This window comes from Lynx canadensis, chromosome D1 (assembly GCF_007474595.2).
Source record: "Lynx canadensis isolate LIC74 chromosome D1, mLynCan4.pri.v2, whole genome shotgun sequence".
NCBI classification, from domain to species: domain Eukaryota; kingdom Metazoa; phylum Chordata; class Mammalia; order Carnivora; family Felidae; genus Lynx; species Lynx canadensis.
This window is the reverse complement of record NC_044312.2, coordinates 87,202,745-87,210,450: the sequence shown is the minus strand read 5'-3', so window position 1 is coordinate 87,210,450 and position 7,706 is coordinate 87,202,745.

Below are 7,706 nucleotides of genomic sequence, written 5' to 3'. Positions count from 1 at the left end.
GCAAAAATTGCTAATATGGAGTAAAATAGTATCTCATCACAAAGATAGTCATTTTATATGGCTTCTATTACAGTGTCTAAAAGAAAATTTCAACTATGGCTTAATGCAAGTCTACATAGTTATAACTTGAAAGAATAAGGCTTTCGAATTTATCAAGTTTTGTTAAATACTTTAATAATTAAAAAAAATAATTCCATGAATTTAAATGATCAGTTACATTGTGCTAGAGTTTTCTCTGATCTCTTTCAGGTTCACAGATATATTTATAGGTTTATTCAGTGTACCCATTGCTGGATTCTGTCTTTCTAACTTGAGATTGCTCATGTTTTTGTGCATTGAAATAGCACACATATTTTTTATAGGTTGTGAAGTGTTCGAATGTATTGATATACTATGTATTTTTTAAAATATCCAATTCTTCTGAACATGGAGCCTCTTAAGAATGTCTCTCTTTCTCGACTCTTAAAAACAGAACAAACTGAGGGTTGATGGGGGGTGGGAGGGACGGGAGGGTGGGTGATGGGTATTGAAGAGGGCATCTTTTGGGATGAGCACTGGGTGTTATATGGAAACCAATCTGACAATAAATTTCATATATTAAAAAAAAGAATCTCTTTCTCAAAAAGTAAAAAATAAAATAAAATATCCAACTCTTTCAGAATTATTTCAAAATTTTCATTACTATTAACACTTGTGCTATAAACATCTTTGTAAAAATTGTTATTCTTCCTTCTCCTGTCTCTATTTGATTATTCACCTTGGAATGTTATCTCAAAAGTGGAATTACTGGGTCGAAAGGTATGCCTAGTATTATTATTGTTCTTGTTAACATAATGCTGAAGTTATTTTTAAGTGATTAACTAAACTCTTATTTTAAAATAGGCACTTCAGTTGAAGTCAGGGTGTTTCCCATTGAAGTAGATATATCTATAGAGGATATTTTAAATATATACACATTTTAATTTTAGAGAGAGAGCGTGAGTAGGCTCTATGCTCAGTGTGGAGCCCAACATGGGGCTTGATCCCACAACCCTGGGATCAAGAGTCAAATGCCCAAGAGCCAAAATCAAGAGTCAGATGCCCACCAACTGAGCTATCCAGGTGCCCCTATAATGAATATTTTAGAAGAAGAGATATAGCAAAAAATTCCTGAAAATTATTTTAAATCTCTCTTCTAGAAACAAGTTAAATTTTGTACTTATCAGTCACTGAAAAATTTGCATAGAATTAGAAGGGGATCGGAGGTCATTAAGTTCAACTCCTTAACCTCTCTACACCTTATTGCCTAATGTGCAAAAAGAATAATCATATACAATATGATAATTTAATAATAGGATTGTTGTGGATACTAAAAAGAGATAATATATGTAAAACACTTAGCTCATTGTCACACATAATCAAATTATCAGTAAATATCAGTCATTGTTACAGTATAGCTGTTATACTATAATATGCATACAGTGTATCAAATGGTTATATTTATTCCTGGCATATTTATATTATATGCCAGGAATTGTGCTAGAATTTTGTATGCAGAACTGAACAAAAGTAGTTTCTGTTTTCATGGAGCTTATGTTTTAGGATATAGACAATAAACAAATATACTATGTTAGATGGTGATTGTGTTAGAGAAAATAAAGTAAGGTGGGGGGGGTCAAGTATGTTGTATGGATGTTACTTCTTTAAATAGAGTATTTGGGGAAGTTCTCCCTCATATGGTGACATATGAGCAAAGTTTGGAAGGAAGGGAAGCAGGAAAATATGTTCCAGGCGGATTTATATTTGGAAATATGGTTAACATTTTGAGGACGGGGATCATTTCTTTCAGATTTTGGTAGCGCAGCAAAAACTATGTAGGAGGGCTGAAACATTTTGCATTCTGTACTAAGTGTGATCATCTGTTTATTTAATTTTTTTAATCACAATATGTGTAGAGCTCTAGTTTTTCTCTTTATTTCACTTAAAAAATAATCAACATTTAATTTTTGCACGAGAACACTTTCACATGATTCAACATAAAAAAGTATAAAAAAGTATTCAGCGAGGTCTCCCTCTCTTTTCTGGCCCTATCCACACAGTTCTCATTGCTCCCAACAGGTGACACATTAGATTTTTCTTTATCTTTCCAAAGATTTTTAAAAATATGTTTAGATAAGCTAATAAATATTTTAATTAAAGTAAACAAAGAAAAACCACAAACAATCAGAGAAACTTTCCAGGAGCTTGCTTTTTTTTTTTTTTTTTTTAAATCAATCACGTTTTGCCCAGGTGCAGAAGATGCCCCACCCACTCTCAGCTAGGCAGCTTGTCAGAACCTGGAAACCGGAAGCAGCCAAAGGCGGGAAAGGTGAACCGGAAGCCAGGGGAATTAGAGGCGGTCAGCTGAGGTAATTCAGAGCAGTCTCCAGTTTGCAGGTGAGTTCTTTCGAAGCAGCCCTAATTTTTTCAAACAGGGTTCATTTAAGGGTTTGACCTGCATTTCTGGCTACGTGACTTACCCCTTTTTCCCTCTGGTTGCCCTGGAAGTCTCCTGACTTGGGTTGGTGGTGTCTAGAATCTTTCACCCACCCGACCGGGGAGAGGTCTTTGCCCTTGGACCTCGCAGTCTTTGTCTTGGGCTTCTTACGGCTTTTCCTGAAGCGGAATACCGGTTAGTAATGTGATTTTTGTCTGTTAAAGAAATGCGCGGGAGCCGCCTCTACGTGCGCTTTCGGTTTTGTTTGTTTTGTTTTTAAACTTAAGGTTTGCATTATGATTGAAGGTAATGTTGGCCATTCTTGTGAAAATTTTCAAACAAATGTGGTGCGTAAATTTTGCATCATTTCGAACTGTTACCAGTGCATCTCGACTTTCTTTGGCGGATGTCACTTTGTAGAATGTTTGAAGCTTAGTGCCGAAATTCTGCGGTAGTAAGCAGTTGTGGAAGTGTGTAAATCCCCAAGGAAAATTTCTCCAGTTTTCGTTATCCCTATAGTAATGTTATTCTTAACGAGGTGCCTTGCACAATCAAACTGAAATGGAATTTCCCTGGGAATAAAATGTCCTGCCAATCCCCATATGGTATAGATTTACATTATTTATGTTACTGTTTTATCTTCCACTTACCTTTGCTTTTGGAAATAATCAGTGGCTACTCTCAAGGAATTTGTGGGAACCTTTATAATCAGTACACTCATTTAGAAAGAAAATGTGAAGGTTCCATTAAGAATCTTCCACTTAGACTGTGAGATCCTTTTACTTTTGGTTATTTGCTATTTTGCCTTAGTTGTGAATACCTATGGCTGTCTTTGTTGTGTACCTTGAAGGAGAAACTCTTCTGAAGTTTTCCAGCTTGAAAATCAGCAAACATACTGGGCTGATGGCTCAGAGCCTGGAGCCTGTTTCCGATTCTGTGTCCCCATCTCTCTGCCCCTCCCCCGTTCATGCTCTGTCTCTCTCTGTCCCAAAAATAAATAAACGTTGAAAAAAAAAAAGAAAATCAGCAAACATCATGTGGGTGGAATTTATTCTACAGTCCTTAACAACTTTCTTCTCGAGCCATTTTTTTTTTCAGCCAGTTTTTGTGTTTATAACCCTTTCTGGTTTCAGAGTTGACCTGAAGTGGTTCTTAAATTTTTAGGAATTAGATTACCCACTCGATTTATTAAGTGTGCTAATGTAACTGGAGAAAGTATTTTAATTTTTATACTGCTTCATACCATAGTATCAGGAAGGAACCTGGTATCAGTTTTTATATCATAGTCCCACTGGGTGGCAGCATAGCGTTTTTAGTTTCTTTGCTATGGATTTCATAATTACTGGTGTGGTCATAGTGTTTTTCTGACAGTGATAGACATCTTTCATATGCTGAAAGTTTATTACATGCCAGGCACTGGACTAGATGCCTTATGAGCATTATCTTATTTAAAACTAAAACAAACAAACAAAAAAAACTCCCCACACTCTAAATAATCTAAATATTTTCATTAGTCTCCTTGCACCATAGGAGGAAGCTGTGGGAAAGAGATTAAATAATAATCCAAGTCTGATAACTACATAGCCAATAACTAGTAGAGCCAGAATTGACAAACAGGTGCTTAAGTACTACTCTTCATGTAAATCAAATTAGGGTTGTTACGTTTGACTAAAATAGTGAAGAACTTGCAGTTAAGATGAGAAAACTGGATATTATGAAAGAGGTAAGAACTCAACATCAGTTTTATATGATGTGCCTCAAGACAGTTGGGGGTACATGGTTTCCAAAAAGAAGTATTTCCTAAATTGTGTTCCAAGGAACGCTAGTCCTGTGAGATGCTTCAGTAAAATGTTTAAATAAATTAAAAAGGTTTTTTTTTTTTTTAACGTTTATTTATTATTGAGAGACAGAGAGAGACAGAGCATGAGCATTGGAGGGGCTGAAAGAGGAGACACAGAATCTGAAGCAGGCTTCAGGCTCTGAGCTGTTAGCACAGAGCCTGACGCAAGGGCTCGAACTCACAAACCACAGAGATTTCTTAAAGGTTCTCAAAAGTCCTGCAGTAAAAGAACCTGCTTAACTCAACATTTTTGGAACTTATAACATTCTTAAACTTTCTGATTACAGCCCACATTAAGAAATACATTTTACATACACGCCAGTATAAATGTATATAAATGTATAAATGAAATACTGAAAACAAAAGAGGCAATATTTAACCTTTAGTGTGAGCAATTTACTTTTTTTTTCTATTTTATTTTTTTGCTAGTCTATTAAAATTTTTTTTAATGTTTATTTTTGAGAGAGAGCACAAGTCGGGGAGGGGGTAAGGAGACAGAGAGAGAGGGAGACAGAATCTGAAGCAGGCTCCAGGCTCAGAGCTGTCAGCACAGAACCCAGTGTGGGGCTCAGACCCACCAACTGTAAGATCATGACCTGAGCTGAGGTCGGATGCTTAACCGACAGCCACCCAGCCACCATGTGCTCCTAGTCTATTTTTTTTTTTTTAATTTTTTTTTTTTTTAACGTTTATTTATTTTTGAGACAGAGAGAGACAGAGCATGAACAGGGGAGGGTCAGAGAGAGAGAGGGAGACACAGAATCCGAAACAGGCTCCAGGCTCTGAGCTGTCAGCACAGAGCCCGACGCGGGGCTCGAACTCACGGACCGTGAGATCATGACCTGAGCCGAAGTCGGACGCTTAACCGACCGAGCCACCCAGGCGCCCCCTTTTTTTTTTTTTTTTAATTTTTTTAATTTTTAATTTTTTTTATTTTTTATTTTATTTTTTTCTAGTCTATTTTTAAATGATAAATATCTTTGTTGAAGATAATGTTCTATCAGTCCTGGTAATAGTTGAATGAACACATTTCTTATTGGGAAATTATCGTTTATAATCAACTCAGGCTACCAGCAAAGTAAGAACATAGAACAATTTCTTGTTAGAATTGTTAGAATTTCCCAAAATACATTCTTTGGGACACGTGTTCTCCAGAATGTTAGTTTGTATTTTGAATTATCAAAAAAAAAAGTGTTCAATAGTTAAGATAAACTTGGGAAATTGGGGTTAAACTTAAACAGGTTCTAAGTATGCTAACGGTACTGTTAATCTCTAAGATGGGGAGTTAGTATGCAGCTTTTTCCAGGTTTATTTGACAGTGGAACCTATTTTTACAGATGTATTTTGTGGACCTTGTAGATCCACAATGATCATGTAGATAATTAAGGAAAACTGTTTTTGTTGTAATATATTTTGGGTGAGAATTGTTACTATAAATTACTCATGTAATTTTCATAACTTATTCTATTTGCCAGTATTGACGTGACAGAAGTGTGTTCAGCTTTCTTAGTTTTCTTATGACTCATGGAAACTTTCTGTTAATAATAAGAAAAGCCTTTATGAAATTGCCTGGCACTGATTAATATAAACTAAAACTTTTATTTTCAATTTAAATTCAATGAGCAATAAATTTCCAGCCATGTTAGAATCAATGTTATTAGGATATTTTGGAACTTTACTTTTATGTTTTCGTACTTGGAAAATTTTGGAGTTTAGTAAAATTAAAGGTTTTAAGTGGTTAAGAAATATTTAAAGAATTTTCCTACATCTTATTTATAAGGTGGCCAAAATTAGTATTTATGTATTTGATACAAAGATCTCTGTTGTGTTGCTTTAGATTAGTTGAATTTATAGTACTTTTAATAGTTTATTTCATGGTTGGTTTCATATAATGATCCTTATGGAGAGAATTTCCATTTCTCATTTCCTTCATATGTTACAGAGCATTCATTTTTAGAATTTAACTATTTTTAATTTTCTAAAATTTATATATGAAATCCCTAATTTTTCTTTAAACAAGGAGAAATTTGGCAAAGATTTTACTGTGAATAGAAAATGTTACTCATAATAGTGTAAAATATTTTCTTTCAAGAAACTCAAAGTGTTTTAATAATTATACGTGATTTATAGTAATTTAAGAAATTATCTATCAAGTGTTCCCAGATGCATTTCCCTCTGGAGCTTAATATACCTTCTAAAATTTCAAATACTTAATGAAAAATACATTTATGGCAGCATTATAAATTGACATGATAAAGTGCAAATATATGTGGAACAGACAATATAAGAATGGGTCAATAAATATAATAATCAGATGCTATGGGCAACAAGTACATTTCAAGAAAGGAGAAATGGTGTAAACTGGACTCATAAGAAAAGTTTCACAAAGGAGATGAAATTTGATTTGATTTTTTTATTTAGTTTAAATTATTTTATTTCATTTGTTATTAATTTTTGTTTCAGAGAGAGAGAGTGAGTGAGTGCATGTGAGCACGAGTGGGAGAGAGGGGCAGAGAGAGAGAATCTTAAGCAGGCTCCATGCTCAGCTCAGAGCCTGACATAGGGCTCCATCCCATGATCCATCATAACTTGAGCCTAAATCAAGGGTCAACCAGCTGACCCACCCAGGCGCCCCTGGTCTGATTTTTAAATTGCATTTAAACAGAAAAGATAGAGGAAGTCATTCTCTATGAGAGAGCAGGCTGTGAAGGTATTAATTAGTTCAAGCTTCTTAACATGGTATGAAAGACCTGAGACCTGTGTGCTTCTCATTTCTTATCTCATCTTCTCCTAGCCTTACATGTTAAACTCTAATCTTAAACCATTTTTAGTTCCTCATTTAAAATGATGTTGTGTCCATCTGTGGCTTTGCTTATGTGGTTTTTTCCTCTCTAAAAACACTCTTAACCTCATTATTTGCTTTGCTAACTTCATAACTTTTAGGATTTTTTAAACTTCAACCTAGAAGTCACCACCCCCAGGAAATCTCAGACCTTCTCAAGACTTCCTTTGTTTTTCCCTTCCTATGTTAGAAGGTTTCTGCTACCATAGTGCTTTCTAAGGATCTCTACTATTGCACATGACTATATTGTATTATAATTATTTTCTTATATCTGTATCTCTCTGCTAGAGTTCCTTGAGGACAAGGGCTCTGTATGGTTTGGTTTTGTTTTGCTTTGTTTTGTTTTTTTAATAATTACACTTTGAATATAGAACAGGCTCAATAAATGTTTCTTGAATGAATGAATTTTTTTCCCTTTGTTTACATTAATGTTTTCAGACTTCAAGATTCTCCTTAGGTTCTGGTATTTTGACATTCATTTAATAACATCAGGTTTACACCTGATTTTATTATGTTCTGTTTCTTTCTGGAACCTCAGTAATCTTTGTATCCTGGTCCTTTCAGTTTAT